Source organism: Oncorhynchus clarkii, chromosome 28 (genome assembly GCF_045791955.1).
Source record: "Oncorhynchus clarkii lewisi isolate Uvic-CL-2024 chromosome 28, UVic_Ocla_1.0, whole genome shotgun sequence".
NCBI lineage: Eukaryota > Metazoa > Chordata > Actinopteri > Salmoniformes > Salmonidae > Oncorhynchus > Oncorhynchus clarkii.
The window spans coordinates 24,569,298-24,595,558 of NC_092174.1; the positions used below are offsets into that span (position 1 = coordinate 24,569,298).

The following is a 26,261-nucleotide window of genomic DNA, read 5'->3' on the forward strand; positions in this document are numbered from 1 at the left end:
CCATTGGAACACAGGAGTGATGGTTGCTGATAATCGGACTCTGTACGCCTATGTAGATATTTCATTAAAAATCAGCTGTTTCCAGGTACAATTGTCATTTACAACATTAACAATGTCTACACTGTATTTCGGATAAATTTGATGTCATTTTAATGGACAGAAAAATGTGTTTTTCTTTCAAAAACAAGGAAACTTCTAAGTGACCACAAACTTTTGAACGGAAGTGTATTTTTGTTCAGGGTATAAAGCATGAAGATGACATGTTTAAGCCACTGCAAATGGTTCTCAATCTCAAAGCAATTAAGATCATTGAGTGAGCATTTGTGAAGCACTATCTGCCAAGTGAGTGAGACCATGTACAGTGCATTCGGAAAGTATTCAGACCCCTTGACTTTTTACACATTTTGTTAAGTTACATCCTTATTCTAAAATGTATTAAATATACTTTTTTTCCTCAATCTACACACAATACTCCATAATGACAAAGCAAAAAGTTTGGAATGTAGTAAAAAAATATTTGCATAACTATTCATACCCGTTGCTATATAACTAGAAATATAGCTTGGGTGAAATCCTGTTTCCATTGATCATCCTTGAGATGTATCTACAACTTGATTGGAGTCCACCTGTGGTAAATTCCATTGATTAGACATGATTTGGAAAGGCACACACCTGTCTATATAAAGGTCCCACAGTTTACAGTGCATGTCAGAGCAAAAACCAAGCCATGAGGTCAAAGGAATTGTCAGTAGAGCTCAGAGACAGAATTGTGACGAAGCATAGATCTGGGGAAGGGTATCAACATTTTTTGCAGCATTGAAGGTCCCCAAGAACACAGTGACCTCCATCATTCTGAAATGGAAGAAGTTTGGAACCTCCAAGACTCTTCATAGAGCTGGCCGCCCGGCCAAAACTGAGCAATCGTGGAGAAGGGCCTTGGTCAGGGAGGTGACCAAAAACCCGATGGTCACTCTTATAGAGCTCCAGAGTTCCGCGAGAACCTTCCAGAAGGACAACCATCTCTGCAGCACTCCACCAATGAGGCCTTTATGGTAGAGTGGCCAGACGGAAGCCACTAATCAGTAAAAGGCACATGACAGCCTGCTTGGAGTTTGCCAAAAGTCACCTAAATGACTCTCAGACTATGAGAAACAAGTTTCTCTGGTCCGAGGAAACCATGATTGAACTCTTTGGCCTGACTGCCGAGTGCCACGTCTGGAGGAAACATGGTACCTACGGTGATGCGTGGTGGCAGCATCATGCTGTGGGAATGTTTTTCAGTGGCAGGGACTGGAAGATGAGTCAGGATCGAGGGATAGATGAACGGAGAAAAGTACAGAGAGATCCTTGATAAACCTGCTCCAGAGCACTCAGGTTCTCAGACTGGGGCCAAGGTTCACCTTCCAACAGGACAACGACCCTAAGCACACAGCCAAGACAACGCGGGAGTGTCTTCGGGACAAGTCTCTGAATGTCCTTGACTGGCCCAGCCAGAGCCCGGACTTAAACCCGATCGAACATCTCTGGAGAGACCTGAAAATAGTTTAGTGACGCTCCCCGTCCAACCTGACAGAGCTTGAGGGGATCAGCAGAGAAGAATGGAAGAAACTCCCCAAATACAGGTTTGCCAATCTTGTGACATCATACCCAAGAAGACTCGAGGCTGTAATCACTGCCAAATGTGCTTCAACAAAGTACTGAGTAAAGGGTCTGAATACTTATGTAAATGTGATTTCAGTTTTTTATTTATAATACATTTACAAAAAAATTCTAAAAGCCTGTTTTTGCTTTGTCATTATGGGGTACTGTGTGTAGATTGGGGGGGGAAACTATTTAATACATTTTAGAATAAGGCTGTAATGTAACAAAATGTGGAATGTCAAGGGGTCTGAAAACTTTCCAAATGCACCGTACATTGTAAATGTATCACCATAGACACTCTTGCTCATCTCAACAAAGTGCATCAGCAAATGTTTGGCATAATCAAGGTCATGTCTCCTCCTGTCATCTGAATCTAGCAAAATTGACATGCCTACACTGCAGGACATAATGGTGATAGACCTCTTTGAAAACAACATCCTTCAATACTATTGGACACGTGTTGAGCAAAAACTGCCTGTACTCAGTGGCCTTCCATCGGTCAAGTTCTGCCAGTGACGGAGGTTGTCAGGCAAATTATTTTGGCAATAAGCCTCAAAAGGAGATCAGAGCCTCTGATAGTTTGGTTTTCTGATAGGAAGATGGTCTGCATGTTTTTGGACCTCGTTTAAGGAAAATCAACATCCTCATGACACCTAAAGCCCACCATATGAGTACAATCTAATCGAAACCCTGAAATACAAGAAACGCTGGTGTCTATCAATGGAAATGCAGCCACAGTCTTTGATGGCTAGCCATATAGGCCAGCCATCATTTATCTCCTCTCAGAGTGCAACACTATCCTTCAGTTCCAAGAACCTTTACTCTGATATCTTTCACATGCAAAATATCCAGTATAGAATTTGCTACATTTTAGCATGGCTCGCACTGGTGCATCAAAGAAAAGCTTTGATTGTGATATGGTGATGACCATTTGTTAGATTGATACCTGAAACTATGAGTACATTCAACTCAGGTCACCAGTCAGGTAATCATCCATAGGGACTGGCTTATCCTCTCCAGTGAATAAGGCAACAACAAAATAATGTAAATTATTAAAGCTGCGTACAATAGGCCAAAGTTGGCAGCTAGATGATTCGGAGAGGCACACCAACATTCAAATCAAATTGAAATCAAATGTATTTATATAGCCCTTCGTACATCAGCTGATATCTGAAAGTGCTGTACAGAAACCCAGCCTAAAACCCCAAACAGCAAGCAATGCAGGTGTAGAAGCACCTGTTCAAATCCTCAATGAAATCTGAATGCTCAGCGTCTTCACTATACTCTGCTCAACACCATAATATGGATAGTTACCAGAGGTGTGGACTCGAGTCACATGACTTGGACTCGAGTCAGACTCGAGTCACAAATATGATGACTTGCAACTCGACTTTGACTTTAACACCAATGACTTGTGACTTAACTTGGATTTGAGCCTTTTGACTTGAACTGACTTGATACCCTCCCCAAGCCCAAATATAAAAAATTGTCTGTCTTTCATGTATTTCCATGGAAATATAAAGTTTATTTGGAAAGTAATAAATATATTTTTTAAAGCATTCGTTATTTGCGTCAATGTAATATACTAACTATTACTCTTGTTAAAAGTTTGAAATGCTATTACATTTGGTGAAGAGCACATTATGACTTGTTTAGGACTCGAAACTCAAAGTTTAGGACTTGAGACTTGACTTGATACTTGTCGGTCTTGACTTGAGACTTGACTCGGACTTGCCTGTCTTGACTTGGGACTTGACTTGGGACTTAAGTGCTAAGACTTGAGACTTACTTGTGACTTGTAAAACAATGACTTGGTCCCTCCTCTGATAGTTACCCCCACATTTCTCAATAGGGTTGTACTCTCTGGGTGCATGCTAGCCAGCAGATCCAACCCACTTGCTTACAGCTGCACTAGGGTCGGATAGACTTCCTGTGTAGATTAAGACATCGCAGAGTCCGAGTGAGATGTCTCTGAAAATATACCTCAATAAGAAATGCGTTGTACTCGGAATTGTCCCAACTGTTACCCGGAGGTGATTGAACGACTGCTACTTAACTAGCAGTTGTTCAATCTTCTTGTGTAAAAATTGGAATAGTGGGACAATTCAGAGTACAACACTTTTTTAAATTGAGATACGGTTTCCCTTGACATATCTTGCTCCAGCTCCGCAGTGTCTTAATCTACACAGGAAGTCTGTTCAAACCTTGTAGTTGTACACAAGCGGATCGGATCTGCTGGCTAGGTGTATGCATCTTTTAGAACATTAAGCCCCTCTCTGAGAATTACCAATAAAAAAAACTTACCCAAGATGCCAGCTTCACACATATACCACTCTTTGTTGCAGTTTGAGAAGATACTGCTTCATACACTATCAGAAGACCACTCAATCGCATCACTATCAAACAACCTTTTAGTTTGATCACTTGTAACACCGGAGGAGGTGTCACTCAAGTTACCATCTACACTAGTTTCACTAGAAATGTCAGATGTCCGTTATTGCTAGACTCTGCCAGAGCTACAGTAAAACATCTGCATGGAATTTAAGTCACCGTTTATGATAAGCCAGAGCTAAATTGCAGTAATCCAACAAACAATCAAACTAAGTACCATTTGCATTCATAGTTGACTAAATGATTGTGTCTTACCTCTTCAGCCATTGTCATCTTCTCCACATGGCTTGATTAGCTTGAAATTGGTTGTGCTCTGTGTTAATGATCACACGATACCCATACTAAAAAGGCAATCATGTCAATTGGCTGCATCTCTCAGACGACGGCACAAACAGGTTGACAAGCAGCATACCACCCTGCATCTCACTGCTGGCTTGCTTCTGATGCTAAGCGGTGTTGGTCCTGGTCAGTCCCTGGATGGGAGATAAGATGCTGCTGGAAGTGGTGTTGGAGGAGGCACCCTTTCCTCTGGTCAGAACAACATCCCAATCCCATGGCAGTGATTGGGGACATTGCCCTGTGTAGGGTGCTGTCTTTCAGATGGGACATTGAATGGGTGTCCTGACTCTCTGTGGTCACTAAAGATCCCATGGCACTTTGTGTAAGAGTAGTGGTGTTAACCCTGGTGTCCTGGCTAAATTCCCAATCTGGCTGTCACCTTATTCTCTCCCCTGTAACTATTCCCCAGGTTGTTTCTGGAAATGAGAATGTGTTTTCAGTCAACTTACCTGGTAAAATAAAAACAAGGCCTGTTTTTCACTAGTGTGGCAACACTTCATGCAATGTAAATCACAAAACATCATACGGCTACTTAGCCCTATAAATAGAATGCCAAATTCATGACAATACATTTGTCTTTGTCTTATCCATATATATTATGAATAACATATTTATAAAGACAATATCTAATGGCAAAAGTTTATTATTAATATAATGAATTTGGCATCCTATTTATAGGGCTACTTTTGAACTTCTAAAGATCAATCATGAATGAATGATTATATACTTATCTACACATTGAAATGATGGTGTACTTTGGGCAAATCAGATGTCAATGTACTATATTGAGTGTAGCCTACATAAACCCAACCTCACTATGAATGTACTTTCACATAGATTGTGGAAAATGAGTTAACTTTTAACTATTCAATGTTAAGGTAGAGCATAGGTATGCAAATGAGTATAAAAGCTGATCACTTTTTTTGTGTGTTGACATGAAAGCTCAGTAGAAATGAACACAGGGTACATAGAGGTAAGCATCTGAATGGTAGACATGTTCTCCTCATATACCAATAGGAGTCACTTTTTAGGCAGGAATCGTTGACTGTGGCTTCAGATTTGATTTAAATATACCTCTAGGTATCGCTTTATTTTGGTTGATGGCATGCCATTGAAATAAGGACATTGATTCAAATATACCATTTCAGTATCAACATTGAAACAAGGTCAAATAAAATATGTCTAATCAAATATGAAATTCAACATTATTTCAACCACCCACCTATTTAATATTGGATGAAAAACAGATGTTGATGAAACAATGACAATATACAAAAATGTCAACATCTAAAATATTTTGAAAATGGGACGTGGATTGGATGTTGCATGTTCAATATATTTACATATCCACATGACTTGAATTGTGTTGTAATTTCCACTTAGATTCTACATTAGATTTTTTACCATTCTACGTGTAATTTTCAATGCAATTTCAACGTATATATAGTTTTGATGATTATGTGTAAATGAAATTGATGTAACAACCTGTTATTCAGGTTAAATCATTGTATTTAAGTTGAAGTTTTACTCTAATGTTAATGTTTGCAATGCTGGTTGAAATGATATGAAAACAGTACTGGTTGATGACTATTTGCAAATCCAGATTGAACGTGATAATACATTGATAAATTACTTTGAAACAACATTGATTCAACCAGACTGTGCCCAGTGGGATGCTGTATGTCACAACTTCCTCCGAAGTCGGTCCCTCTCCTTGTTCGGGCGGCGTTCGGCGGTCGGTGTCACCGGCTTTCTAGCCACTGCCAATCTACTTTTCCTTTGTTCTGTCTTTGTCTTATCACACCTGTCTTTACTTAATCAATTACTTGTTTATAATTGAACCCTCTGTTCCCCATGTTGTGTTGGTGAGTGATTGTTTATTGTAATTCGGTCTGTGTTTGTGGGCTATCATTGTTGCCTTGTATATTTGTATTTTCTTGAGTAAAGTACTTTGATTACTCAGATCTGCTGTCCTGTGCCTGACTCCCTACACCAGCGACACATAGGACCATTACACTGTAATAGTTTTCCATTAAATTATTTCTCACGCAATAATTATGTTTGGAATGTCGGAGAGTGGCCTGAGTGGGGAGGGGAAAACTGAAACTTGCTGTTATTGACAGAGGTTTGGAACCCTCTTCATTATTAGTCTATATTAACTAAAGCAAAACTCCACCCATGTAAAACCTGCTGATTATAAGGTCCTGTGTAGATTGTATTTTCAACCAGCAACTATCAGGAAATAACAATGATAAAACAAATTCCACTCTTTTACAGTGTTAGATTCATCAGCTTTTGTACAATATGATATAAAAAAAATGTATTTTGACTGCACTGTGCCTTTAATAAAACCAACATTTTGTCACCTTATCTTTTGCCTCCTGCTGCCTGCCTGCCTTCCCTTGAGACCGTAAAACCTTTTCACACACTGAGCCAAGCTTATTATTAATAACCAGTATTATTTTGCTCCCCTGTCTGTGTGCCTGTCATTGTAGAGGATTATTTTCAGTGCAGTGCCAACCTCATCTCACAGATCCCGAAGATGAGATAGGTTTCTCCCGACTCCCTCTTTGTTGCTCAGGATCTGGTTATCAAATCTCTGGAGGCAGACTGGTAGGCAACTGAAAGATGATAAGTGGTACCAATTTTCCTTATTTATTACAGCAGTTTATATTATATTAGTTCATTTTTAATGCCCTTTTTCCCTTGCTGTTCTCCACATGTAGGCCAATGTGAATTTGAGCTATCTTTAGACACTATCTGCAGTATGCACGACACCTGCCTTTTACAGAGTGAAGTTGGATTATAACATGCACATAAAACAGAGATAGGCAACTAGATTCAGCCGCAGGCCGATTTTCATTGGAGCAGATGGTTGGGGGGCCAGAACATAATTCGAATCATTTGTACACTGCAAATTGACCACAACTAAGCCCCAAAAAGATTTTAAAATAATCATAATTTAATGATCACATTTGTCTCTTTTTTAAAAATTTGTGGGAATACTTGGGAACAGATTTCCTAAATTAACAGGTTTTCCTGAATTACACTATTCTTTTATGAATTCCTGGTGATTTTACAGTCTTTTCTGACCCAAAACTAAAATCCTTTCTTTGGGAGGCCCAAAACTAATCACTAAAGGGACGGTTTTGGCTCACGGGCAAGTTACCAATCCCGGCAATAAAACATGCATATTTTCCAACAGACGTTTGACTGGTTGACTTCAAATCATTAAAGTTTAATGGACACAGATGTTATTTTGTAAGGCAAAATTGTGCTGTCCTCTTTTGTACAAAGTAAACACTTGTTCTTTATAATTTTGTTCTTTATAATTTATTAGACGTGGCACAGCAAAGTAACAAAACATTATGATGTTGTACTATTATTATTAAGTCTATTTGAGCAGGGACAATGTTCAACAAAACAGAAGTCTCAGTACACTTGAGAAAATATGCGTAATACCAGATTCAGCCAACAGATCATTTCCGTCTGCAGTCCCCGGGCGGGTGAACATATAAACCATAAAAACATTATTTACGAACAGACAACATCAGTACAAACATCAGACATACATTTTTTTGAATCTTTTTTTAAGTTCGGGACATACAGATGAGTTTTTCCACCAAACTTTTGATTTAACATTCTGTCATAAAGAGCACATGTTCAACTGACCAGAGTCGACTTGTAAGAATATACAGTAGTCCATAGGCCACGCGTATACGCCTATTAATGTGACATCACTGAAGAAAGCGTTCTATTCTTGTCAATCAACATTTCTGCTTAGATCTTCACAGTCTAAAGCAGTGGTTCCCAAACTGTTTATAGTCCCTTCAAACATTCAACCTCCAGCTGCGTACCCCCTCTACCACCAGGGTCAGGGTACTCTCAAATGTTGTTTTTTGTAAGCCTGTTGTTTTCTTTGTAAGCCTGTCACACACACACACACTATACGATACATTTATAAAACATAAGAATGAGTGTGAGTTTTTGTCACAACCCGGCTCATGGGAAGTGACAAAGTGCTCTTATAGGACCAGGGTACAAATAAGAATATAATAATAATCAATAATTTTGCTCTTTATTTAACCATTTTACATATTAAACCTTATTTGTTCATGGAAAATTGTGAATAACTTGAAAGGATGCACATAACTCTGCAATGTTGTATTGGAGAGAGTCTCAAGTCTTAAATCATGTTCCACACACAGTCTGTGCCTGTATTTAGTTTTCATGCTTGTGAGGGCCAAGAATCCACTCTCACATAGGTATGTGGTTGCAAAGGGCATCAGTGTCTTAACAGTGTGATTTGCCAGGGTAGGATACTCTGAGCGCAGCCCAATCCAGAAATCTGGAAATCTGGCAACGCTTGTTGCAATTTCGATGAGGCTCTCTTGTTCAGATATTGGTAAGTGGACTGGAGACAGGGCATGAAAGGGATAACGAATCCAGTTGTTTGTGTCATCCATTTCAAGAAAGTACCTGCGTAATTGCGCACCCAACTCACGCAGGTGCTTCGCTATATCACATTTGACATTGTCTGTAAGCTTGCGTCCATTTGCACACAAAAAAATCATACAATGGAAAGATCTGTATGTGGTTCTTGTTAATGCAGACAGAGAAGAGCTCCAACTTCTTAATCATAGCCTCAATTTTGTCCCGCACATTGAAAATAGTTCTGGAGAGTCCCTGTAATCCTAGATTCAGATCATTCAGGCGAGAAAAAACATCACCCAGATAGGCCAGTCGTATGAGAAACTCGTCATCATGCAAACGGTCAGACAAGCGATAATTATGGTCAGTAAAGAAAGCTTTAAGCTCGTCTCTCAATAATAAAAAAACGAGTCAAGACTTTGCACCTTGATAACCAGTGCACTTCTGTATGTTGTAAAAGCCTTACATGGTCGCTGCCCATATAATTGCATAGTGCAGAAAATACACGAGAGTTCAGGGGCCTTGCTTTAACAAAGTTAACCATTTTCACTGTAGTGCCCAAAATGTCTTTCAAGCTGTCAGGCATTCCCTTGGCAACAAGAGCTTCTCGGTGGACGCTGCAGTGTACACGTTACCACTCCACCATGTCTCTGTCAGTGGAATTCCCGCAAGAGGGTAACTGTTAATGTGATTGGATTTTAATCATTTGAATAGTCTACCTGTATTTGACATTGTATTGTTATTTTGCTGAACACTAAACGGTTAAATTTTATTTTGGGCAGTGAAACGAGTGAAACTCAGGCGAGAAAAAAAAACTAACTCAAATGTATAGCCCCATTGGAAAATATAAATGGACTGTTTGAAAATGTGAAGAAAAATAAATGTCATAAAAATATAAAAATGTGAATTGCATTTATATTTGGCGTGTCCCCCAACGGCATTACCCCCAGTACCCCAGTTTGGGAATACCTGGTCTAAAGTAAATTCCCCTGAAAATCTTTATTTGTAAGTTTTAACATTTTGAGAATATAGAGACATTGACATCAATACAACATCCCCAGTCCTTTATTCCACCCACCCACCCATCCCTTCCTCCCTCCCATGCACCCGCCAACCCATCCCTTCCTCCCTCCCATGCACCCGCCAACCCATCCCTTCCTCCCTCTCATGCATCCGCTAACCCATCCCTTCCTCCCTCTCATGCATCCGCTAACCCATCCCTTCCTCCCTCCCATGCACCCACCCACCCATCCCTTCCTCCCTCTCATGCACCCACCCACCCATCCCTTCCTCCCTCCCATGCACCCACCCACCCACCCATCCCTTCCTCCCTCTCATGCACCCACCCACCCATCCCTTCCTCCCTCTCATGCACCCGCCAACCCATCCCTTCCTCCCTCTCATGCACCCACCCACCCATCCCTTCCTCCCTCTCATGCTCCCGCCAACCCCTCCCTTCCTCCCTCCCATGAACAAAGACTTGCACCCCCCAGGATGCACCCCCCAGGATGCACACCCCCCAGGACCAGGAGAATCTAGTCCATACAGAAAAAAGAAGGCAACAGTGCTTAGATGACAGAATATATATATATATGCAATTAATTAAATAAATAAGATACACGAAAATAAAATACAATGAATACAATAAAATAGGTGTCACAATAATAATGTAATCCTATATACACACTGTAGCCACTGACATATGGCATCTGCCTATACTGAAAAAAACTATAGCCATTCTCCATTAGCAGAACAAACAACATCTGTCCCATAACAGCATCCCCCAGTCCTGGCACCCATCCATGCCCCCGCATCCAACGCACTCGACTCCAGTCAGAAGTTTGGTCATGAGTTGGTCAATTTAACCAAGTGTGCCGACGCTGAGGCAAGAACAAAGACTTGCACCCCCCAGGATGCACCCCCCAGGATGCACACCCCCCATGACCAGGAGAATCTAGTCCATACAAAAAAAGAAGGCAACACTGCTTAGATGACAGAATATTAAAAAGAACAAAGATCATTAAACAGGTATGACAGTACCAGTGGATTCCTATTAACACATCATAGCCACTTACACAGGACATGACTATACTGGCATGTGAGAGCTAAACTAGGTGAAAGATAGGCTCTCTACATGTTCCAAGAAAGGGGACCGCGTCAGGCCAAACTTCTCTCAGAAGCCCCGCACAGCGTATCTAACCATTTCTAGTGGCAGACATCATTTCCTTAACCCACTGTGTAAGAGAAGGAGGTCCTGCCGACTTCCAATTAAAGAGGATAAGACAGTGAGCTAGAAGTGAAGGAACTGCTGCTGCATTAGTCTGGTGGGTGGTAACAGTAGAAGCCAAAGGTGGTATGCCAAAGATAGCAGTGAACAGATTGGGGCCAACAGTTTTGTTACATAGATGTGAAAATGCCTGAAATATTGGGTCCCAAAACCCCCTCAGAGATTGGCTTGGCCAAAACATATGCCCCACAGTTGCTGGACTCTGATGGCATCTCAAACACTTTGGGTCCACATTTGGATATATTTTTTCCAGTCTGTCATTTGAGTAATGGAGACTGTGTAAGACTGAATGAGTCCATCCATGCCTTATGCAAAATGAGGCTCTATACTACGTTGTCATATCTCAACGGGTAGCTCGCCACCCCTGTCTTGTTCCCATGCAGACTTGGTATTTGCGCAGAAAGGCGCAATAATGTTGCATATCATAGGGGTTAAGGTCTAAGCACCTCTCAACTTAAATATTTGCAGGCAGGAGCGGAAATGAATGAAAATGTTGCTGCAAGTTGAAAAGCTGCAAGTTTGGAGATACCTAAAAAAAAGTGGGAATATTATGGTCAACGCTCAGAGTTTCAAATGAGACAAATGTGTTATCAAGGTCAGTAAAAAACACCAGGCCATTTCTATGTCAGGACTGGAATGCAGTGTCTGTCTGTGAGGCTGGGAAGATATGATTAGATGTTAATGGGGAGAAGCAGCTTGCTTGGTTAAGTGATTTTGGAACTGGGACCAGATTTTAAGGGAGTTCTTGACAATGGGATTCAAAACATGGGTGCTGAGGTTTATAGGCAGTGGGGAGCACAGGAGAGAGACCGGAGCATTTAGAAGGCTTGACTGTAACTCCATGATAGCCCAAGGTGGACCATCCTTGTTTTGAAATGTGGAAACCAAATAAACACATTTAGAAATGTTTTCTGACCCGTAGTAGTTTTATACGTTTTAGGTCTCTCTTGATATACCTTCCTCATTCTTGGATTTGACTTCCAAATGAAGTTGGAAATGCAGCTGTTCAGTTGTTTGTACATTGACTTGGCCAGATTTTTTTTTTGATTTGGAATAAGTACAAAAACCTAGGTAGGACAGTCATCTTGACAGAGTTAATGCGACCTGCTAATGAAATGGGAAGGGACAGCCACCTTATGAAATCCTGCTTATTGCGCTCCAGGTGTGTTTTGAAATGTTGTTTATTTTTTTCTGCAGTTGGGTTAATACAACACAGTTTAATTCAAATGTATATAAATTCTCCTCATTACATGGTTATATCTATGTAATACAATATTTATATAAAATCTTGGAGTGATTTTGAGAATAAACAAAACCAATTTATATAGAAGCTGTATTTGTCTCATCAACCGTGTTATCATCTTCAACACCATTACCCTACTCTCAACCCTGTTACATGACCATTTTTCTGATAAAATACTGGAACGTTTATGAAATATGAATTTCTTTGTTGAGCTCAGTCTGAAATATTTAGAGTAATCATGAGAATATTGATTTGAGTTAAAATTCTGAAGTGAAACCATACTTTTATTTTTTTTTAATGATGAGGCTGCTGACACACAAAGTGTCGATTTCAGGCTTTAATACAGCAAAAGTGTGAGATTTTATAAACATTTTATATTTACAATTATTGAATTAGTTTGAGGGACATATGGTAAATGTTGATTTTATTACAAGTATCTTTTATAATAACATTTAGACAACGTCCATATTGTCCATAACTGGGTTGAAGACAAATGGTGTCCATATCAGAAGATAATGAATAATAATAAGTCTTTGATGCCTGAGATGGGAAAATATTTAAGTATGTCCTTCATGTCATGGGGTGTTAAAAAAAAAAGATTTATTTTGGTAAACAAGTTGAAAAATGTAAAAGTCCAAATGGTACCGTTCTGGTGGAATGACCCACACATAGAAACGACGACATCATACAAACATCAACTACACCACACCTGGCCAGACCCACTAGCCCTCACCACACCTGGCCAGACCCACTAGCCCTCACCTCACCTGGCCAGACCCACTAGCCCTAACCACACCTGGCCAGACCCACTAGCCCTCACCTCACCTGGCCAGACCCACTAGCCCTCACCTCACCTGGCCAGACCCACTAGCCCTCACCACACCTGGCCAGACCCACTAGCCCTCACCACACCTGGCCAGACCCACTAGCCCTCACCTCACCTGGCCAGACCTACTAGCCCTCACCACACCTGGCCAGACACACTAGCCCTCACCACACCTGGCCAGACCCACTAGCCCTAACCACACCTGGCCAGACCCACTAGCCCTAACCACACCTGGCCAGACCCACTAGCCCTAACCACACCTGGCCAGACCCACTAGCCCTAACCACACCTGGCCAGACCTACTAGCCCTCACCACACCTGGCCAGACATACTAGCCCTCACCACACCTGGCCAGACCTACTAGCCCTCACCACACCTGGCCAGACACACTAGCCCTCACCACACCTGGCCAGACCCACTAGCCCTAACCACACCTGGCCAGACCCACTAGCCCTAACCACACCTGGCCAGACCCACTAGCCCTAACCACACCTGGCCAGACCCACTAGCCCTCACCACACCTGGCCAGACCCACTAGCCCTAACCACACCTGGCCAGACCCACTAGCCCTAACCACACCTGGCCAGACCTACTAGCCCTAACCACACCTGGCCAGACCCACTAGCCCTAACCACACCTGGCCAGACCCACTAGCCCTCACCACACCTGGCCAGACCCACTAGCCCTCACCACACCTGGCCAGACCCACTAGCCCTCACCACACCTGGCCAGACCCACTAGCCCTAACCACACCTGGCCAGACCCACTAGCCCTCACCACACCTGGCCAGACCCACTAGCCCTAACCACACCTGGCCAGACCCATTAGCCCTCACCACACCTGGCCAGACCCACTAGCCCTAACCACACCTGGCCAGACCCACTAGCCCTAACCACACCTGGCCAGACCCACTAGCCCTAACCACACCTGGCCAGACCCACTAGCCCTAACCACACCTGGCCAGACCCACTAGCCATAACCACACCTGGCCAGACCCACTAGCCCTCACCACACCTGGCCAGACCCACTAGCCCTCACCACACCTGGCCAGACCCACTAGCCCTCACCACACCTGGCCAGACCCACTAGCCCTCAACACACCTGGCCAGACCCACTAGCCCTCACCACACCTGGCCAGACAGACTAGCCCTCACCTCACCTGGCCAGACCCACTAGCCCTCACCTCACCTGGCCAGACCCACTAGCCCTCACCACACCTGGCCAGACCCACTAGCCCTCACCCCACCTGGCCAGACCCACTAGCCCTCACCTCACCTGGCCAGACCCACTAGCCCTCACCTCACCTGGCCAGACCCACTAGCCCTCACCACACCTGGCCAGACCCACTAGCCCTCACCTCACCTGGCCAGACCCACTAGCCCTCACCACACTTGGCCAGACCCACTAGCCCTCACCACACCTGGCCAGACCCACTAGCCCTCACCTCACCTGGCCAGACCCACTAGCCCTCACCATACCTGGCCAGACCCACTAGCCCTCACCACACCTGGCCAGACCCACTAGCCCTCACCACACTTGGCCAGACCCACTAGCCCTCACCACACCTGGCCAGACCCACTAGCCCTCACCACACCTGGCCAGACCCACTAGCCCTCACCACACCTGGCCAGTCCCACTAGCCCTCACCACACCTGGCCAGACCCACTAGCCCTCACCACACCTGGCCAGACCCACTAGCCCTCACACCCATCTCCAGCACCTTATTACTTTCCACCACATGGCAAAACTGTCTCTTCGTTGCACACGCACTTTCAATTTTTAGATAGTAAAGCATTTTACCTTTCCATTGCGTGAACATCAGAGGATAAGTTGATTTCCAGTTTTTAAAGTATATGTTTTTTAAGATGATTGTTGAGAAAAGTACTGTCCAACCCATCAGGTATCTCACTGCACCCTCATGTGCCATGTCTTGAAATAGGAAGACAGACAAATTAAAAGTACATTTACATTGTAATACTTCTGACAGCAATCTTTCCAGCTAAACCCTCAATTCCTATTGTGGTACGTCTATATTTCTCAAATGTTAACTATTCTTTTATCACAAAAAGATTTCCTCTTTTTCTTCTTGAAACATGTGTTGATCATCTTCTCCTGGTTCATCTGTAAATTCCGGAATGCCATGAAGGACATTTTGACCAGGAGCCAGTTTGAGGCCTACCTCAGATACAACTGGACTGACATCTCTCTAAGTAAGTTCCCCTGTTTAGCTTTACCATTCCGGTATTTGACTTGTGGTGTAGCTAATGCTATTAGGGATAGATTTAGAGTTAGGGTTGACAGTTTATCCTCTGTCGCCCATCTAGTAACAAAGGTGTCTTTTCCCATGTTTCTCAGAGTGCATGTCGTTAATGAAAATGAGACCCTAGTCTCAGTAGGACTTCTCTGTCAAAATAAAGGTTTAAAAATAATGGAAAGCCAGCAGATTGAATCAGTCAGCTTGTGTTCAGAGGATGGAGACTTCTCCCACATGAAAAGGTGGGTCGACAACCACAAACTGATAGCGGTGGAATTCCAAGTCAACAATCTGTCATTTTACCTGGAGCGAGAGAGTTAACTATTGAATATGGAGAGGATTTTATGGAGAAGGATTGTTTGCTAACTTGAATTGAATTGTTCAGTCAACTGAATATGGAAAACATATTCATATTTTATGAATATTTTGCCTACTTACCATAATTGGATCGTTAAGTGACTACTGTGAGGGTGTGTTCGTATCAGGAACATGGCTGACTCAGGCCCTATAATGGCATCAGTGGGCATGAAGTGGAGAATGACGATGCCCTCCACCAGAAAGCTGAAATGATCTGCAAACTGTTCCTCAAGTCAGAGATCTCTCCCGAACTCAGGGTATGTTTTCTTACTAACTCATACTCTGACTGTACTGTATCCGTATCTGTACTCTGTACTGTATCTGTACTCTCAGTCGCCCTGATCTCCCATTGGAACGCTCTTAACATATTAGAGCTGATCAATAACACGTGAAGTACTTACCTTGCTATTTACATTGCAATTCAAGGAGGATGATATTAGATTAAAAACTATTGAGAACACAGATATTGTTAAAATTCCAGAATTTTAAATCCTCTATGTCTATCTCATCTATCTCATGATTCTGATTTACCGGTATCTGATAGTGTCCTCATTGTCTCCTATAGATCAACATAGCAGAGAGTGCCAGGGAGTCCATCCAGCAGGCCTTTGCCATGGCCAAGGTCGACCGAGGACTCTTCTATGAAGCCATTATGGCTATCTTCCCTAACCACATCTTGTGTTGGAAAAAGTAAGTGTTAGGGCAACACCTTGTCCCAAGTGTGCCCAGCACCTTCTAAAACGCTCCCCGCCTTTTGCCCACAGGAATGATAAATTATGACTAAGGCCAAATGTTTTTTACCAACCATGTGACCTTTTACTATCTGATGATGGCTGTATTTGCCTTGCAGGTTCTGTAGCCAAAAGGAGAAGAAATGTATAGTTGGAGATAATGCTGAGAAAGAAGCCTCCACAGCTCTTCCTGACTACCTCCATCGATTCAACTCTGACTGGTACCAAAAGGTCCAAACTACCATGACAAGTGAGTCCTGAGGGATGTTATTTCAACACAGTGTTTCATATAAAATGATGAACCCTTATATAGTTAGGCTTATGGAAAGCTAATTATTTAGTGGTGTGTAGAGTTTTGTGTGGTAAGTCTGTTTATTTAAGTACACTAAGATTGTCTTCTATCTCTGTTCACAGATAAATACACCATCCTTAGGTTTACAGTGCATTGTGGTCTCAATATGGTCCTTGCTCAAATCCACTCCTCAGAGTAAGTTCTAAGTTCCCAACCAACTGTCATGAAGTAGTGGTGACCCATGCAGTGACCAGTTCAGTTGTTTCTCTGGGTTTTTATTGACTTCTGTACTTCCCTGTACTTACTGTTCATCTGTTATCATTTATGTTAGATTTCCACCACTGGAGGTGTCCAACCAACACAGAAAGTCTGCATGTCCCATTCTCAGGTAAGCATATAAATGCACCTCATAGAGCTTAGTGGTACATATCTATTACAGTACTGCAATAACAGTTAGGTTAGGATAAGTCAGCACCAACAGCTACAATACAGATGTGAATTGGGAAAGCCTTTTTAAACACGCCTGCTCATTCACCAGCAGGGGGAACCACTGACCAATACAGAACACTGCTATCAGATCTATTATGGCATTGATTATTTGCCATATAGACTTTTAGCATGCAATATTGTTTTGGTAGTTATTTCTCTAATTCCATTAGTAAGAAAATATATTTACTGTGGTCAAAAGTTTAGTACGGACTGTGTGTTGAAGTGATGTGTGTTGAAGTGTCTCATCCTGTATAATAATCTCACCATGGAGCTTTGTACTCTTTGTCCCAGGAGGGATAGAGGTTTGTCTGAGGATAAGATCAGTAGAGACAAAGCATTAAGCGAGATTCACTTTCCATACAAGTCTTTCATCCATGACACTGACCCTTCCCTTCCCCCCAACCTCCCAACTGCACAGACTAAATCTTTTCCCCCTCTCAAAACACTCCTCCCCTCCCCTCTCTTCTCTCACCCATCATCCCCCTCCACAACCTCAACCCTTGTTGTCCCATGTCTGTCATATATCAGTATGTCTGGCGATACTCAGGACCCATCTAAACTCAGGATAAGAGTCCACCTTAAAAATGAATGAGGCTAACAATGTCCCTGTCTCCTAGCTTTAAATGTCCCGTGCATTATATCTCTAAGCCAATGACCCAAAGTCTTCCCCTGTGACTAGTCACCACTGGAGTTGTAAATCAAAGCTAAAGGGGTCTTTTAGGATGCTGCTTCCCTAATCCGCTTATCACTTTATTTGGATCATCAATAACCAAAGACTGCATACATTAATTCATATGGCATCATTAAATACTGTAAATTGTGCTTGAAAAGGCCATTTGCACCAATATTGCTTGGATTCAATACTCAGTGCCGTGACTCAGATCACAAAGTACATAATTTTCATTTAGAATTTGTTTTACATTGTGGTTACAGTGAGGTCCAAAAGTATTGGGACAGTGACACCTTTTTTGTTTTGTTTTGGCTCTGTAATCCAGCACATTGGATTTGAAATTATATTATTATAATTATAGAGGTTAAAGTGCAGGCTGTCAGCTTTAATTTGAGGGCATTTCATCCATATCGGGTGAGATGAGAAAGTTACAGAGGCATAAAGATCATGCTAACCTGCCCTTTTTTTCTTTCTTTTTTTTTCTCCCCAATTCCGTGGTATCCAATTAGTAGTAGTTACTGTCTTGTCTCATCGCTGCAACTCCCGAACGGACACGGGAGAGGCAAAGGTCGGGAGCCATGCGTCCTCCGAAACACAACCCAACCAAGCCGCACTGCTTCTTGACACAACACACATCCAACCCAGAAGCCAGCTGCACCAATGTTTTCGGAGGAAACACCGTACACCTAGCGACCTGGTCAGTGTGCACTGCACCTGGCCCGCCACAGGAGTCGCTAGTGCGCGATGAGACAAGGATATCCCTGCCGGCCAAACCCTCCCTAACTCTGGACGACACTGGGCCAATTGTCCGTCACCCAATGATCCTCCCGGTCGCGGCAAAGCCTGGGCTCGAACCCAGAATCTCTGGTACACAGCTAGCACTGCATCGCCTTAGACCACTGCGCCACCCGGGAGGCCAAACTCCCCTTTTACTGGTAGTGGATGTTAGCATGTGTGATCTTTGTGCCTCTGTAACTTTCTTACTCATCATCATTCACGATTCATTCAGGATTATCCACAGTCATGGTAGCATCCACATTAATGTAGCATCCACATTAAGTGTTCAGAAACATACTCTACTGTTATAAAATTGACTTTGACTCCAAAATGACACAATACTGTCATGTATTGTCATGTTGTGTGTTTCTGTCCTTTCCCTTCACCCTGTCTCCCTCTGCTGGTCGTTGTTAGGTTACCTTTTCTCCCCCTCTTTCCCCCAGCTGTGCCTTGTCTCCTCCTAACTACCCATTCACCCCGTTTCCCACCTGTTCCCTTTTTCCCTCTGATTAGGTCCCTATATCTCTCTCTGTTTTTGTTCCTGTCCTTGTCGGATTCTTGTTTGTTGTGTTTCATGCCTGAACCAGACTATCGTCATGTTTGCTGTAACCTTGTCCTGTCCTGTCGGAATCTGCCGGTCTATCTGAGCCTACCTATGTTTGGTTATTAAAGAAGCTCTGTTTAAGTTAATTCGCTTTTGGGTCCTCATTCACTCACCGTAACAGAAGAATCCGACCAAGAATGGACCCAGCGACTTCGGATCCTCTCCACTCAGCCGTCGAGATCCAGGGAGCGATGCTAGGCAGACACGAGCAGGAATTGTCTGCTGCTCGACATGCCGTTGAGACCCTGGCCACCCAAGTCTCCAACCTCACAGAACAGGTTCACCATCTCCGCCTCGATCCACCGGCCACTTCCAGGGCTTTCGAATCTCCGGAGCCCAGAATCAATAACCCGCCGTGTTACTCTGGGGAGCCCACTGAATGCCGCTCGTTCCTCACCCAGTGTGATATTGTGTTTTCTCTCCAGCCCAACACTTACTCCAGGAGCACTGCTCGTGTCGCCTACGTCATATCTCTCCTTATTGGACGGGCTCGTGAGTGGGGCACGGCAATCTGGGAGGCAAGGGCTGAGTGTACTAACCAGTATCAAGACTTTAAGGAGGAGATGATACGGGTTTTTGATCGATCTGTTTTTGGGGAGGAGGCTTCCAGGGCCCTGTCTTCCCTATGTCAAGGCAATCGATCCATAACAGACTACTCTATTGAGTTTCGCACTCTTGCTGTCTCCAGTGGCTGGAACGAGCCAGCCTTGCTCGCTCGTCTTCTGGAGGGTTTCCGCGCAGAGGTAAAGGATGAGATTCTCTCCCGGGAGGTTCCTTCCAGCGTGGATTCCTTGATTGAACTCGCTATTCGCATTGAGCGACGGGTTGATCTTCGTCACCGAGCTCGTGGAAAGGAGCTCGCGCTCTCCGTCGCCTCCCTCTCCGCATCACTACCATCTTCCTCTGCCGGCTCGGGTGCTGAGCCCATGCAGCTGGGAGGTATCCGCATCTCGACTAAGGAGAGGGAACGGAGAATCACCAACCGCCTCTGTCTCTATTGCGGTTCCGCTGGTCATTTTGTCACTTCATGTCCAGTAAAAGGCCAGAGCTCGTCAGTAAGCGGAGGGCTACTGGTGAGCGCTACTACTCCTGTCTCTCCTTCAAGATCCTGCACTACCTTGTCGGTCCATCTACGCTGGACCGGTTCGTCAGCTTCCTGCAGTGCCTTAATAGACTCTGGGGCGGAGGGCTGTTTTATGGACGAGACCTGGGCTCGGGAACATGACATTCCTCTCAGACAGTTAAAGGAGCCCACGGCCTTGTTCGCCCTGGATGGTAGTCCTCTCCCCAGGATTCAGCGTGAGACGCTACCTTTAACCCTCACTGTTTCTGGTAATCATAGTGAAACCATTTCTTTTTTAATTTTTCGTTCACCTTTTACACCTGTTGTTTTGGGCCATCCCTGGCTAGTTTGTCATAATCCTTCCATTAATTGGTCTAGTAATTCTATCCTCTCCTGGAACGTCTCTTGTCATGTGAAATGTTTAATGTCTGCTATCCCTCCTGTTTCCTCTGTCTCTTCTTCACAGGAGGAGCCTGGTGATTTGACAGGGGTGCCGGAGGAATATCACGATCTGCGCACGGTGTTCAGTCGGTCCAGGGCCACCTCTCTTCCTCCACACCGGTCGTATGATTGTAGTATTGATCTCCTTCCGGGAACCACCCCCCCCCGGGGTAGACTATACTCTCTGTCGGCTCCCGAACGTAAGGCTCTCGAAGATTATTTGTCTGTAGCTCTTGACGCCGGTACCATAGTCCCCTCCTCCTCTCCCGCCGGAGCGGGGTTTTTTTTTGTCAAGAAGAAGGACGGGTCTCTGCGCCCCTGCATAGATTATCGAGGGCTGAATGACATAACAGTGAAGAATCGTTATCCGCTTCCTCTTATGTCTTCAGCCTTCGAGATCCTGCAGGGAGCCAGGTTTTTCACTAAGTTGGACCTTCGTAACGCTTACCATCTCGTGCGCATCAGGGAGGGGGACGAGTGGAAGACGGCGTTTAACACGCCGTTAGGGCACTTTGAATACCGGGTTCTTCCTTTCGGCCTCGCTAACGCTCCAGCTGTCTTTCAGGCATTAGTCAATGATGTCCTGAGAGACATGCTGAACATCTTTGTTTTCGTTTACCTTGACGATATCCTGATTTTTTCACCGTCACTCCAGATTCATGTTCAGCACGTTCGACGTGTCCTCCAGCGCCTTTTAGAGAATTGTCTTTTTGTGAAGGCTGAGAAGTGCACTTTTCATGCCTCCTCCGTCACATTTCTCGGTTCTGTTATTTCCGCTGAAGGCATTAAGATGGATCCCGCTAAGGTCCAAGCTGTCATTGATTGGCCCGTCCCTAAGTCACGCGTCGAGCTGCAGCGCTTTCTCGGCTTCGCGAACTTCTATCGTCGTTTCATCCGTAATTTCGGTCAGGTGGCAGCTCCTCTCACAGCCCTTACTTCTGTCAAGACGTGCTTTAAGTGGTCCGTTTCCGCCCAGGGAGCTTTTGATCTCCTCAAGAATCGTTTTACATCCGCTCCTATCCTTGTTACACCTGACGTCTCTAGACAGTTCGTTGTCGAGGTTGACGCGTCAGAGGTGGGCGTGGGAGCCATCCTTTCTCAGCGCTCCCTCTCTGACGACAAGGTCCACCCATGCGCGTATTTTTCTCATCGCCTGTCGCCGTCGGAACGTAACTATGATGTGGGTAACCGCGAACTGCTCGCCATCCGGTTAGCCCTAGGCGAATGGCGACAGTGGTTGGAGGGGGCGACCGTTCCTTTTGTCGTTTGGACTGACCATAGGAACCTTGAGTACATCCGTTCTGCCAAACGACTTAATGCGCGTCAGGCGCGTTGGGCGCTGTTTTTCGCTCGTTTCGAGTTCGTGATTTCTTATCGTCCGGGCTCTAAGAACACCAAGCCTGATGCTTTGTCTCGTCTCTTCAGTTCTTCAGTAGCCTCCACTGACCCCGAGGGGATTCTCCCTGAGGGGCGTGTTGTCGGGTTGACTGTCTGGGGAATTGAGAGGCAGGTAAAACAAGCGCTCACTCAGACTCCGTCGCCGCGCGCTTGTCCTAGGAACCTTCTTTTCGTTCCCGTTCCTACTCGTCTGGCCGTTCTTCAGTGGGCTCACTCTGCCAAGTTAGCCGGCCACCCTGGCGTTCGGGGTACGCTTGCTTCCATTCGCCAGCGTTTTTGGTGGCCCACCCGGGAGCATGACACGCGTCGTTTCGTGGCTGCTTGTTCGGTCTGCGCGCAGACTAAGTCCGGTAACTCTCCTCCTGCCGGCCGTCTCAGGCCGCTTCCTATTCCCTCTCGACCGTGGTCTCACATCGCCTTAGATTTTGTCACCGGACTGCCTTCGTCAGCGGGGAAGACTGTTATTCTTACGGTTGTCGATAGGTTCTCTAAGGCGGCTCATTTCATTCCCCTTGCTAAGCTTCCTTCTGCTAAAGAGACGGCACAAATCATCATCGAGAATGTTTTCAGAATTCATGGCCTTCCGTCAGACGTCGTTTCGGACAGAGGTCCGCAATTCACGTCTCAATTTTGGAGGGAGTTTTGCCGTTTGATTGGGGCTTCCGTCAGTCTCTCTTCCGGCTTTCACCCCCAGTCTAACGGTCAAGCAGAACGGGCCAATCAGACTATTGGTCGCATCTTACGCAGTCTTTCTTTTCGTAACCCTGCGTCTTGGTCAGAACAGCTCCCCTGGGCAGAATACGCCCACAACTCGCTTCCTTCGTCTGCGACCGGGCTATCTCCTTTTCAGAGTAGCCTCGGGTACCAGCCTCCGCTGTTCTCATCTCAGTTCGCCGAGTCCAGCGTCCCCTCCGCTCAGGCTTTTGTCCAACGTTGCGAGCGCACCTGGAAGAGGGTCAGGTCTGCACTTTGCCGTTATAGGACGCAGACTGTGAGGGCTGCTAATAAGCGTAGAACTAAGAGTCCTAGATATTGTCGCGGTCAGAGAGTTTGGCTCTCCACTCAGAACCTTCCCCTTAAGACGGCTTCTCGCAAGTTGACCCCGCGGTTCATTGGTCCGTTCCGTATTTCTCGGGTCATTAATCCTGTCGCAGTTCGACTTCTTCTTCCGCGATACCTTCGTCGCGTCCACCCGGTCTTCCATGTCTCCTGTATTAAGCCCGTTCTTCGCGCCCCCGCTCGTCTCCCCCCCCCCCCCCCCCCCCATCCTTGTCGAGGGCGCACCCATCTACAGGGTCCGCAGGATTTTGGACATGCGTCCTCGGGGCCGTGGTCACCAGTACCTCGTTGATTGGGAGGGGTACGGTCCTGAGGAGAGGAGTTGGGTTCCCTCTCGGGACGTGCTGGACCGTGCGCTGATCGAGGATTTCCTCCGTTGCCGCCAGGTTTCCTCCTCGAGTGCGCCAGGAGGCGCTCGGTGAGTGGGGGGGTACTGTCATGTATTGTCATGTTGTGTGTTTCTGTCCTTTCCCTTCACCCTGTCTCCCTCTGCTGGTCGTTGTTAGGTTACCTTTTCTCCCCCTCTTTCCCCCAGCTGTGCCTTGTCTCCTCCTAACTACCCATTCACCCCGTTTCCCACCTGTTCCCTTTTTCCCTCTGATTAGGTCCCTATATCTCTCTCTGTTTTTGTTCCTGTCCTTGTCGGATTCTTGTTTGTTGTGTTTCATGCCTGAACCAGACTATCGTCATGTTTGCTGTAACCTTGTCCTGTCCTGTCGGAATCTGCCGGTCTATCTGAGCCTACCTATGTTTGGTTATTAAAGAAGCTCTGTTTAAGTTAATTCGCTTTTGGGTCCTCATTCACTCACCGTAACAAATACGTTATTTACCATTAATTTCTGTTGGGCACAAAATAATCTGAAACACAACGAAAACAAACTGCAAATGCAAATGTGGCTGACTGTGAGCCAGGCCTAATCACCCAACATCAGTGCCCAACCTCACTAATGCTCTTGTGGCTGAATGGAAGCTATGTTGTAACATCTAGTGGAACGCCTTCCCAGAAGAGTGGAGGCTGTTATAGCAGCAAAGGGGGGACCAACTACATATTAATGACCATGATTTTGGAATGAGATGTTCAACGAGCATGATACTTTTGGTCGTGTAGTGTACTTGGAACTGAGGTCAAGATATGATTTTTGAATGGAGACGATGATATTTAATTCCCATAATGCCTTCTGGAAGGATGAGGCATTCTGCCTCTTCTATGTCAATATCAGAGCTGCTGGCGGAGAAAGAGGCTCAGTGCTAGGCATCATGGGTTTTATTTAATCCAGCTATTCTCTTTGTGATAATAACTTTTTTTGCTTCATTCTGGACCTTGTCTGTCAGCTTGACATAGCAATATCTTCCAATTCCACTGTTTCATAGTCAGTTTCATTTATTTCAAAACACCATTTCACACCCTGCTGGCTTTAACTAGGTATTATACAGCATTTGGGGAGAGGGCTGTAGATTGAATCGTGACAGAGACAAGGTCTTTTCCGGTGAAAAATAAGTGAATATTGTAAATGGCAGACTGTATAACATGTTTTTTTGTCCCTTTTCTCCCCATGACTTTTTATTGTTTACTATTCTTGTCTCTTATATCCTTGCTTTCTTTCATAACTTGATAAAATTCTGCTTGTTCAAAAGGCATTGCCATTCATTTTATCTGTCATTATTGTTGGATTTTAGCATAGACTGTACACTTTGGTGATGTATCTCCAAATCAGTAGAAAACAATCAACACAAAGGTTTGTTTTTTGAATCTCAAGCTTGTAATATTTCTTTGTAATATAATTGTTTAACCAATGAAGTTTAAATCAGAAGGGCTGATGTGAATTTTGTCTATTGGATTCCTTTTTGTTATGTATAATAGAGGAAGAAATGCACTTTTAAAGGTCCAATGCAGGCTTTCTTTTTTATCTCAATAGCTAATCGTTTTGGAGTAAAAAGGAAGTACCTTACTGTGATTGTTTTCAATTAAAATGGTCAACAACCAAAAATATATAGCTTCTTAGCAAAGAGTACTGTCTAGGAGTGGTCTGAGTGGGAAGGGGAAAACTGAAAATGTGCTGTTATTGACAGAGAGGTTTGAAACTCTCTTTCTTATTGGTCAATTAACTAATTTACCACATGGTGATGTCACCAGGCAGGCCCGAAACTCCATCCCACCAAAGCAGGCTGAACTTTCGGGTGGTCTTTTGAAGTAGCTCTTACACAAAAAGGGTATTATCATAATTTTCACAATTTCACAGTATTATTCCAACCTAGTAGGTGGAAATATATATAAAACACAGGGGAATCATGGGTATGACTGTACTGGGCCTTTAACCAAATATTTATTTAATGAAGATTTTAAATTCAGCTTTTTAATCTAATCCTCTTCAGTCTGTTCTTTTCCCTTTTGAGTTGTCTGATATTAGTCTGTCCTTCAGTAAAAACCCAGCCACTGGCAAAAATCAAATATTATGCTAACATATTCTGCATCTTCCAGTGCCTCAGTGTATAATGAGACTAATATCCCCTAAGCATTACTGTGATTGGAGAGTTTTGGAAAGGGACTGCTGGAGTTTTGGCTGTTACTTTGGCTGGGGGCACAGCTGTTGTCCTCTTTGACACACAAAAAAAGACAATTGTGATTTGATGGCAACTACTTCTCAGCTGAAGGTTGTTGAACTGTGGTGAGAGTCTTTGTGCTGTATTCATGAAACACATCTCAATAATTGTGCATTCAAGTATCTTATTTTAACCTTCAAACTAAACCATACAAGTAGCCTTCAGCCTCATCTTAGTACAATCAGGACTGTAGATTACTGGAACCCTCCTCAGCTTTGTACATTGAACAATTGCCAGGCAAACCCATTCTGACATTAACAGACAGTTATGGGTTTTACTGTCTGTGAAGTATTGATTCATACTTCATATCCTGCCTGTTTACAGTCTGATCATCACCTGGTGCTACCCTCCAGTGCCCTCCGGGGCC

At 44.3% G+C, this 26,261-nt stretch overlaps 1 pseudogene; it reads left to right on the forward strand.

Moving 5' to 3' along the window:
- Window positions 1–1,093: 1,093 nt before the first annotated feature.
- On the forward strand, window positions 1,094–16,761 carry LOC139386736 (regulator of G-protein signaling protein-like; annotated as a pseudogene).
- Window positions 16,762–26,261: the final 9,500 nt, after the last annotated feature.